Raw genomic sequence first — 9497 nt, 5'->3', positions numbered from 1 at the left:
CAAAAGAGCAGCTTAAACAAAGGTAACTTTTTAGTTCATGCTTTCATTCATTTATTCAACATATATTTAGTGAGCACTGGTTAGGTTTCTATTACCGAATAAAACAGACATGAATTTTCCTTTATGGGGCTTACCATTTGGTGCGAGAGTAAGACACTAAATAGCTTGTATAATTTATTTGAAAACATTATCATTTATAATATAAGATGTACTGTGAGGGAGATAAAGGGAATTGCAGTAAGAGAAAACAGAACATTAGGGGAGATCTACTTAAGTGGGGTTTGAGCAAAGAAGTCTTTACTAAGGAAGGAACATTTACGAATCCTAAAGGAACAGAAGAAGCTGGCAACACAGAGCAGGAGCAGGCAGCAGAGAGGGAGCTTCCTGGGTGGAAGATTCAGGTGGAGCACAGGTCCTGGAGCAGGATGGAGGACAGGAGAGGAAGAGGCTGGAGAGAAGTGGACACTCCTATCTACTCCCAAGAGCCTTTTCTATGCTGTGTGTCATGTGCATCTCGAAGAGCTAAGGATAAGCCCTGCTTCCCAAGAAGGTATTACAGAACGTCAAAATGGGAAGTGTCAAACAAGCCACAAAGATGGATGAGATACCAGATTCCAAGTGAAGTGCCAGGCCTAGATGTAGTTTTTCAAAGAACATAGCCTAAAACCTTTTTCACTGGTCTTAAACCTCTTATCTACAGTGAGGCTACAAGTAGGCTGGACTGTTTGTTGGTGGCTAAAAGGAGAGAATGTTTGAAGCAAGCAGGCTGCAGTCCAGTCTGGTCCTAGCCTAACGGACTAAGCTTAGGAAGAGATAAGAGTACCTGCCCCTCCCTGCTTCTCCCCTTTCCAGCCTAGTGAGGGGGCTCAACAGGACTACCTGGAGAGCATGAGGCTGTTACGATACGGAAGGCACTGTGACCTTGTTTGGGACTTCTGCTTAAGAAATCTGAAGAACTGGAGAGCTGGCTGGATGCTGACAGATATGCCAAAGGAAATGACAGCTGCCCTGGGAGCAGCCTGCCCTCTCCCAGTTGGTGGGAACAAAGGAAGTGTGAGTGTTTCCCATGGACCACACCATGAGCATATGTACAGGGTATATAATAAGGTCTTCCCAACAAGAGCCACCTGGACAGCAATAGAACCCAGCAGACAGGAGTATGAATGGATTGGTGGGCTTTCTAGAGACTGTGGAAGGAGTCTGCAATTAGGCTGAAGAGAGTGTAGCAGCCCCAACAAGGAAACTGGAGGTGAGAGGCCCCCAGAGACAAGGTGAGAGGGTATCTCCAAAGAACCCATAAAAGGCTCCACAAGTGAAAGAATCAACTCTAAACACCCACAACACAAAAAGAGCTCTCCTATGATACCGCCTGCCAAGTAAAAGCTTTCCTACACTCCTTCCTGTTTCCCACCCAGCCCCTAACCCCAGTCCAGAAATCACAGCTACTGAGTAAGCAAGAGAAAAAGCCTCCAACCACAGCCCCCTCTCCCTGCAACAGGCCCTAGCCAGGGGAAGGGGAGCAGTTATAAATATGAATGAAGTTGGAAGCTTTAACTATCCCATGATACTAGACATTTTAAGTATCTGGCAAATTAAAGTGGGGTTTTTTATTATATATGAGGAATCAGAATAGCCATGTGATATGTTTTCATCCAAAAAACAGGGGAAATGCTTTCCACTGTATAAATATTAATGGGAGAGTAGGAGACTTGATGAAGTTGTTTTCTGATGGCCTCCCATGAAACCTATTTGTTCAAGGCAGATTATACATAGAACCCCATTGTGCTAGCACATCTCATGGAAAATGTACTTTCCAAAAATGAGGCCCGGCATGCCCCAGCTTGAGGATGAAGATCACTGTGGTTTGTGGGTACACCTTGTAACACGGTCCATCCTTGGCCAGGCCATACAGAGCCTTCAGTATCTATGGCAACTGAGGCTACGGACCTCCTGCATACATCAGTGGTTCTCGTTCTTATACCTTCCTCCTTTTTCAGGAAGACAAATTGTTTCAGGAAGGAATCCCTATCACCAGGGACCTCCACCAAGCTCAGCTCTGATCCTCCTGAAACAAGCTCTGATTGACTTCCCAATATTGTGCCTTATGAGTCTTCTTCTTAGATGTCACCCTAACAGGATTCCCAGTACATTCATCTGGCACCCAGTTGAGAAGGCCAGAGCCTCAACCCATACTCAGCAGGAAACCCAAGGAGAATCAATGAAAGGCCAGGGGCCTCTTTAACTCCACCCATTCAATCTCCCATTGTCTTAGTGTCATGAAAAGCAAGTCTTAACACATGCAGGGCAGTAAAACATGACATGGAATTCATCTTCAGTAAACTGGCACTTTGGTTAAGCAAATGTGGAAAAGTCAACCGCCACAGCATCCTTACATGCCAGTGGGTTTTAGCAAATTAACATACTGACCAAGTCTTTCTGATATTGGAAATATTGCTTACCAAATCAACACCATGTGACAGGGATTTCTCCTCACACATATACACTGTTCTTATGAAAGCTCATTCAAAGCTGACATTAAAAGACATTTTGGGCCAAGCCTGGCTCATGCCTGTAATCCCAACAGTTTGGGAGGCTAAGGCAGGACGATCACTTGAGCCCAGGAGTTTGAAACCAGACTGGGCACATAGCCCTAACTTTACACTAGAATAAAAAATTAGCCAGGCACGGTGGCATGCAAATGTAGTCCCAGCTACTCAGGAGGCTGAGGCAGGAGGATTGCTTGAGCCTGGAAGGTCAAGGCTGTAGTAAGCTATAGTTGCACCACTCTAGCCTGGGTGACAGAATGACATCCCTGTTTCAAAAAAAAAAAAAAAAACAACCAGTTTTGGTATTTGGGCTGTTTTTAAAATGCACATCAGAGGATCTGAAGGTTTCTGGGCCTGCTCCCCACTAGGTTCCGAGCTTCTTGAAGACAGGGACTATGTTTCATCCACTTTTGTACCCTCCTGGGGCCTAGTACAAAATCTGATATATATGTGGGTTCATTCAAAGTCTGATAGCTGATAAGTGAGTGAACAAATGAACATTCTGGCTCATATTTTCAGTTAGATTTGTGTGAACACTATAATTAAATCTGTTTTGAAAAAGAGAGAAACCTGCTATCCATCACTGTCGACCACTCTATTCTCTACAGACCATTTTGAGTGTGTTTATTTGAATCTTGTAGTCAGATGCTATAGTGTTCTTTTGTGTAAAAAATTTTCCTGGGGTACCTGTTTCTACAGGCTCCTGAGGCCACCCCCATAGATGCCCATTCACACCACTCAGACACAGCAAAGATCCAGCATGGTATTGGGCTCCATCAAAGGGAATCAATGGGTATCTCGAAGGGAATAATACTGCTTTAAAATATGTATTTTCAAAAGAATTACCTTTCACCTCTCTCCTAGACCTTTGGAGATAAAGCAGAAAGAGAAAAGGCCCTCAAATGCTGAGAGGTATCAGGCACAGAGAAAGGTCAGAGGACTGGGGTTGGACGGCTCTGCAGTCACATCTCAGCTCTGCTGGGCCTTGGCTTCCTCATCTGTAAAATGGAGATAATAATGCCTACCTTAAAGAATCACGGTGAGGAGGGGAACAAGTGAATGTATGAAGGCTCTCATTATAGCCCTTGACACATAATAAGGGCTCAAATGGTGGTTAGTTCTACATACAACGCAAATTACATACACCTATCTGTATATTTAAAGATAATTTTGTGTCTGAGTGGTCCACAACTCTCAAAGGAGCTGAGATCCAAAACTCAGCTGTTTAGAACTTGGAATGCACTTTCCCATGGAAACAGTGCTACAAGTTATAGAACTTAAGAATCAGAAACCAGATGACCTTATAGTACATCCAGTGATGTAGTAAAACTTCCCACTAAATGTAGGATTTCTTAATATAGGCTCTCTGGTGTTGAAATTCCAAGCAAGGCCACCAAAACCAATGTAACCCATAATGTCACTGAAACCACATGCAAGGAAACAAATAATAGTGGAAAACAATTTTTAAATATTCAGTAATATTTCAGCTTCACATTTCTTCTAACCTTAGCTAAGATTATCTTCCAATTCTGAAACTCATATCGAAGTGAGGAGACATAAACTTCTTATGAGTAGGGTCATGATAACCTACCCTGCTTCTCCCCACCCCCAACAACTACCACCCAAATCTTCCAATTAGTAATACGTGATAAGGGCTCTATCAGCAGCATGAACAAAATGCAATGGGCCCATGGAGAAGAAAGTGATAACTGGGGGGCTAGAGAGTGTGAAGATAAATGCCAAAGAGAAGAAGAGGTGAGGCATGAAGGAGGGAGGCAGAGAACAGAAAGAATAGGCTTGGTTACCAAGTTTCCCTTCTTTATCCCCTTGCTCAGAGTCAGCCCCATCTCATCTGGTTGTACACAAGCAAAACTATTTGTAAAGGTCATTCCACAATGGATTGGTGGGCTTTCAAGACAATTCGAGATACTGTTTGGTCACATGCTAATGTCATTTTTTAGGGGTCACCCCTCATCCTCCACCTTGACCCCTGGCCATGGCAGTCTCTACCTATGCAGTGACAGCAAGAAGGCAGAGTGCTCTGGGATATTTCTACTGCTTGTTCTCTGGAATGAAATCAACTGACTGTACTTACAGCACATTCAGAAGCCAAGGGTGCTTAGTTTGGAGAGTGCATAACATTGTCTTCAATACGGAAAATTTCAAAGAAACTGCAAAAGTGACCAAGGAAATCTAGTTTTGGACAAAAACTCTAAGTCCTACTCAGATGACATGGGATAATGTTAAACGAAACAAAAATCAATTTATGAAAAAATATATGATTCCAATTTTTGAAATGCAGGTACACACACTGTTTTAGGCTTTCTTAGATATATCTGCTCAGAAAAAAGGAAGCTAATGCTCCAGAACATGAACAATGATTTTATCTGTGTTAGGGAATGAAAGAGTATATATTTTTTCTTCATAATTTTCTAAGTCTGGTTAAATGGGTAATTACATAAAAGTGGGTAAAATGGCATTTAGAAATACTAATTTGAGATTTTAAAGCTAAAAGATTTCTTAGAAATGACCTGATCTAAAACTTCCCCCAATCCCTCTCAGGTTTGTAGGTAAAACACCCCTGGCACACCGACTGGCTTCTGAGCCTGAAGTCTTACAACTCGAGGATAACTAGCTACATCATGGCTTGAGCTCAGATCTTGTGACATTTATGGTCTGTGCCACTCCCATAATATCACGTTGCCTAGAGTCAGAGACTAATAAACTTCATAAGGAAATACGCCATGAGGAAGGCGCAAGCCTTACTGTGCACACCTACATTTCTCACTAAATAAATATTTGCCTTTGAAGCATATCATAATTTTATGACATGCAAACAATTCAGTTGCTAAAGGAGCTCCAGTGATTTCATCAGAGCTACTGAACCAGAGTCGTAGTTATGAAGTTTGAACTCTTGCATTGCCTAGAAGACCACTATCAGAGAGCTTCACGAGAAAAATATATTAAAAGGCATCTCTGTCCTCATGCTAGGTATCTCTGTGATTATAGAGAAGACATAGGTTATTTCTGTCTTCTACTGTTGTGAACTACACATATAACAGCCACTTAACTTCCATTGAACCCAAGAGACTGAAGAGACCCATTGTACCATACTGTATTAGAACTACTTAACATTTAGTCAGCCCAAAAACATGTATAGAAATGAGATAAACTAAAAACACTTTCTGAAAGTATCCATGTCCCAAAGGCTTTAAGTACTTCTATTTATAAAGCCTTGTTAGGAGCTATGCAATATCTAAATCTTACCAAAAGATTTGTCCCAAGATTTTCCATTTCTTCATGGAGAAAATTCAGACATTGGATGCAAACACATGTATAGCAGAGCCTTGGGCCGCACAGAAGTGGCTTCCTGTTTTGCTCCATTTATCTTACTGGTAGGGATTGGGAATGCTTTCTAGGCAAAGGGTGGGGAGCTGGCCTATCAAGGACACAGTAGCAGGAAGGACAGGCCGCAGGTAGTGAGGTCAAAGAACTGTTTTTCAGATAAGCAAAGAGACTCTACACCTGGTCACAGCCACAATGGGTAGCTTGTTTCCTGCCCAATGTGCTAACCAGGAGCATAATACATGACCCCAGGATGTACCTGTGGCTGGCAGACAGCGTGCAGGAGTCTGGGCAATACGTCAGTCTCTTGGGTTCAGCAGTAGTAAGCCTAGACTGAAAACCTGAAATTAGCTATGCAGGTCACATGAGTTTAGGACAAAGCCTCAAGCATGCATAGGCACAGCAGAGAAGAAAGCGCCTGAAATGAGCACTGAAAGCGTGAAAAATGCTGCCTGGGGAGAATTCTCAGTGGAAGGAGCTAGAGGAGAAGTGCAGGAAACAGGAGGCAGAGAAGTATTGCAATCTGAGATATCACAGGCTACAAAATATTCCTCCAACCAAAATTACTGTGGTATTAAGGGAAGCCCTAAGAAGGAGGCTGAAATTTATGTTTAAATATAAATGCTGACTTCTTAAATATTTTAAAGTTTTAAGGAAAGAATATAATGTGCTAAAGTGGCCTCTTGTCTTTGTCAGTCAAAATAAAGGTACCCAAAATGGATCAAGAACTATACTACTACATCCCTCAGTCAAAGATCTCCAACTCTGAGAGGTTAATCCAAGTATATAGACAAAAGAAGCCAAAGGCTAGGTTGTATGAAGATGTACAAATGTTGTGTCCCATAAGAGCAGAAAATAAAGAGTTGATGATATTTGAGGACTGATAAGGGGAAAATCAGACTAAGCAAGAGTAAATTGAGGCACAGGAAATATTTTAAACTCCTTTACAAATGATAATGTGAAGATACAAAATAGGAAAATAAAATATGAAGTTTAAAAATTCAAAATTAAATGGTCATAAAGATAACAACGGAATCAAAATAGTGGTGCTGGGAAGGAAGTTAGAGAAACAGTCGATGATCAAATGCTGACGGTGGCCAGGATTGTTCAGGGTTGGCTGATGGAGAATGGAGAAACTGAAGGCCAGACCCCATGGTAAAGCCATGGGGAACATTTTTGGCCGGTGAAGAGGCTATAGGCTCATCCAGAAATGTCAAGGCGTGGGCCTGAGCCCCCCAAAAAAGAAAAAAAAATGTTGACCTTCCTGAGATCAAAGTGGGCTCAAGTACACTGTTTGAAACTTGAAATGAAGCATTGAAAATGTGGATAGTTTAATATGATCCTGAAGAAGGGTGATCTGAAGGAACTTGCAGATTAAAAGAAAAGAGGCCCCTTCTCAGAGAGGGCCTGAAAGGGTCTGTTTAAGCTAGAAATATCTGGAAGGGTCCATTTAAGAGTCTAGAAATTTGGCCAAACTCGCCAAGGGACATGAGAATCAAGTTGTACTGCCTGATATCACATGAGAGCGGGAATGGGGCAAAGTGATTAACTTCACCCCACCTCTTGTCATCTCCAGCTTTCAGATGATAATATGCAGACCCAAGAAAGGTGATGCCAGCTGCTGGCCCAAGATGACAACTAGTTTATGGTGATGACAGGAACAGTACTCACATCTTTTCCTCTCAGTCCAGCAATTCTTTATTATAGCATGCTCTCACAGCAACCATATGTAGGTGGACCCAGCATTCTCCTACCATACACGAATTAACCTTAAAAAGTCATTTTCACTATACAAATGTTATTGTTTTTATTTTTAATTGGTGAAATTCAAGAAGGCCAAAAATAAAGAAAATCAACTGTTGTTTCAATTCTAAATACAACCTCATTTTAGAAGTTCTCATTATTTCTGTTAAATGTATTTAGTTGGTGTTGGCCTATTTTCATAGTTCATATTATGAAGACTTATTCTATAGGTTTATATCATTAGCCACATAAATATAAATTTTTAAGATTTCTATCCAAGTTCTAAGGACCCTTCTTCAGTTTGGGGCCAAGAAAACCCTAAATACCTGCCACTGGAAACCCCTTTCTAGGCCAACAAACACTCAGTCATTACCTATGTTATGGCATATGAATAGAATCAGCTATGAATTTATTGCATTATTCTGTCATCCTCCAACATCTCTCTATTATGTGCTTAAGGAGAACGGCGAGAAATATTTGTCAAATGCTTTGATGTCTTTGGCATTATCTTCCAATACAGAAGCCCCTTTTATAAAAGAAAATGTGACAACTGGTCACTACACATTACTAGATTTATGCTGGTTCCTAAGGATCAATGCAATCTCTTCTCTGGACTACTAAATAATTCATATGATGGTAGTCCAGAAATTTTGCAAGGGTGCATTTCATACATTGAAAGTTTTAGGAATTCAACTTTGTCAAAAGCTACATAGAACAACATTTGCATATCTCTGGTCTTCTGGAACCTCTGCCACTCTCCAAGTTCACTCAACAATCACCAGCAATGGCTCAAAGATGATGTCTGCTACCTCCTTCAACCCTGCTAACCCTGAGATACAATCCAGTGTGTCCCAGAGAGGTAAATGCATTCAAATTACCTGGATTTTCTTTCACTGTCATCCAAATCCCTTTTAGTAACACCCTTTTCATTTTGGAAATAATTTCCTTTGATGGAGAATTGAAAGCAATATAGTTCTGCGTATGTCATCTATTCATGCCAGCCTTATGCCCTTATTTAAGCAACAGTCTAATACTGTCTCCATTCTTCTAACTCCAGATACAACTAAAAAGCAAAATAAACACAACACTATTCTCAAAATACAAATGACATATGCCCCCACGCACACTCCAAAAAGGTTCAATCTAACCATTAAGGAAATAAAATAAACACACCAATAAAATGTCATTTTGTAACAAACTGGAAACACACCTTTAAGAGATAGAAGGCTAACCTAGTGAGGCTGTAGGGAAATGGACATCCAATAATGTAACTGTATTTGGAAGCAAATACCTAAGATGTTCATGCTCATCGAGAGCATCCTGGCTAACACGGTGAAACCCCGTCTCTACTAAAAAAATACAAAAAACTAGCCGGGCGAGGTGGCGGGCACCTGTAGTCCCAGCTACTCGGGAGGCTGAGGCAGGAGCATGGCGTGAACCCGGGAGGCGGAGCTTGCAGTGAGCTGAGATCCGGCCACTGCACTCCAGCCTGGGCAACAGAGCGAGACTCCGTTTCAAAAAAAAAAAAAAAAAAGATGTTCATGCTCTTTGTTCCAGGAAACCTAAACTTGGATATTTATCTTAAGAGACACAATCTGAAAGAAAAGAAGGTCAAAGTATATAAATATAGGAAGTATAGGAATATCAAAATGGCCCCAAACTGGATGCCTTCTAAGTATTCAATAATGGAAATGTTTAAGTAAACTATAAAACATCAGCTGTGGTAGGCTGAATAATGTCCCCAAAGATGTCCACATCCTAATCCCCAGAACTTGTGAATATATGGTAAAAGGAATCTTCTAGATGTAATTAAATTAAGTGTCTCAAAATGGGGAGATTATCCTGGATTATCCAAATGGACCT

The 9497-nt window shown here is 41.2% G+C and overlaps 1 protein-coding gene across 3 annotated transcripts in view; it reads right to left on the bottom strand.

Annotated features, from left to right (window-relative positions):
- PIP5K1B (phosphatidylinositol-4-phosphate 5-kinase, type I, beta) overlaps window positions 1–9497 on the bottom strand; it is a 316932-nt gene that overhangs the window by 275857 nt on the left and 31578 nt on the right. Inside the window, exons 1-2 of one of the 3 annotated variants that reach the window (XM_011970144.1) lie at window positions 3691–3797; window positions 3393–3544 (exon numbers count right to left, since the gene is read on the bottom strand). The exons of 1 other annotated variant lie outside the window; for it this stretch is intronic. The gene's annotated coding sequence lies outside the window, so the exon portion shown is untranslated. Of the gene's footprint in view, window positions 1–3392; window positions 3545–3690; window positions 3798–9497 lie in introns of those variants that run through there. One more of the 3 variants, XM_011970143.1, reaches the window with a different exon arrangement.

Source organism: Mandrillus leucophaeus, unplaced genomic scaffold (genome assembly GCF_000951045.1).
Source record: "Mandrillus leucophaeus isolate KB7577 unplaced genomic scaffold, Mleu.le_1.0 Scaffold93, whole genome shotgun sequence".
NCBI classification, from domain to species: Eukaryota; Metazoa; Chordata; class Mammalia; order Primates; family Cercopithecidae; genus Mandrillus; species Mandrillus leucophaeus.
Note: the sequence above shows the minus strand (reverse complement) of the source record. Positions and strands in the feature narration are given on the sequence as shown.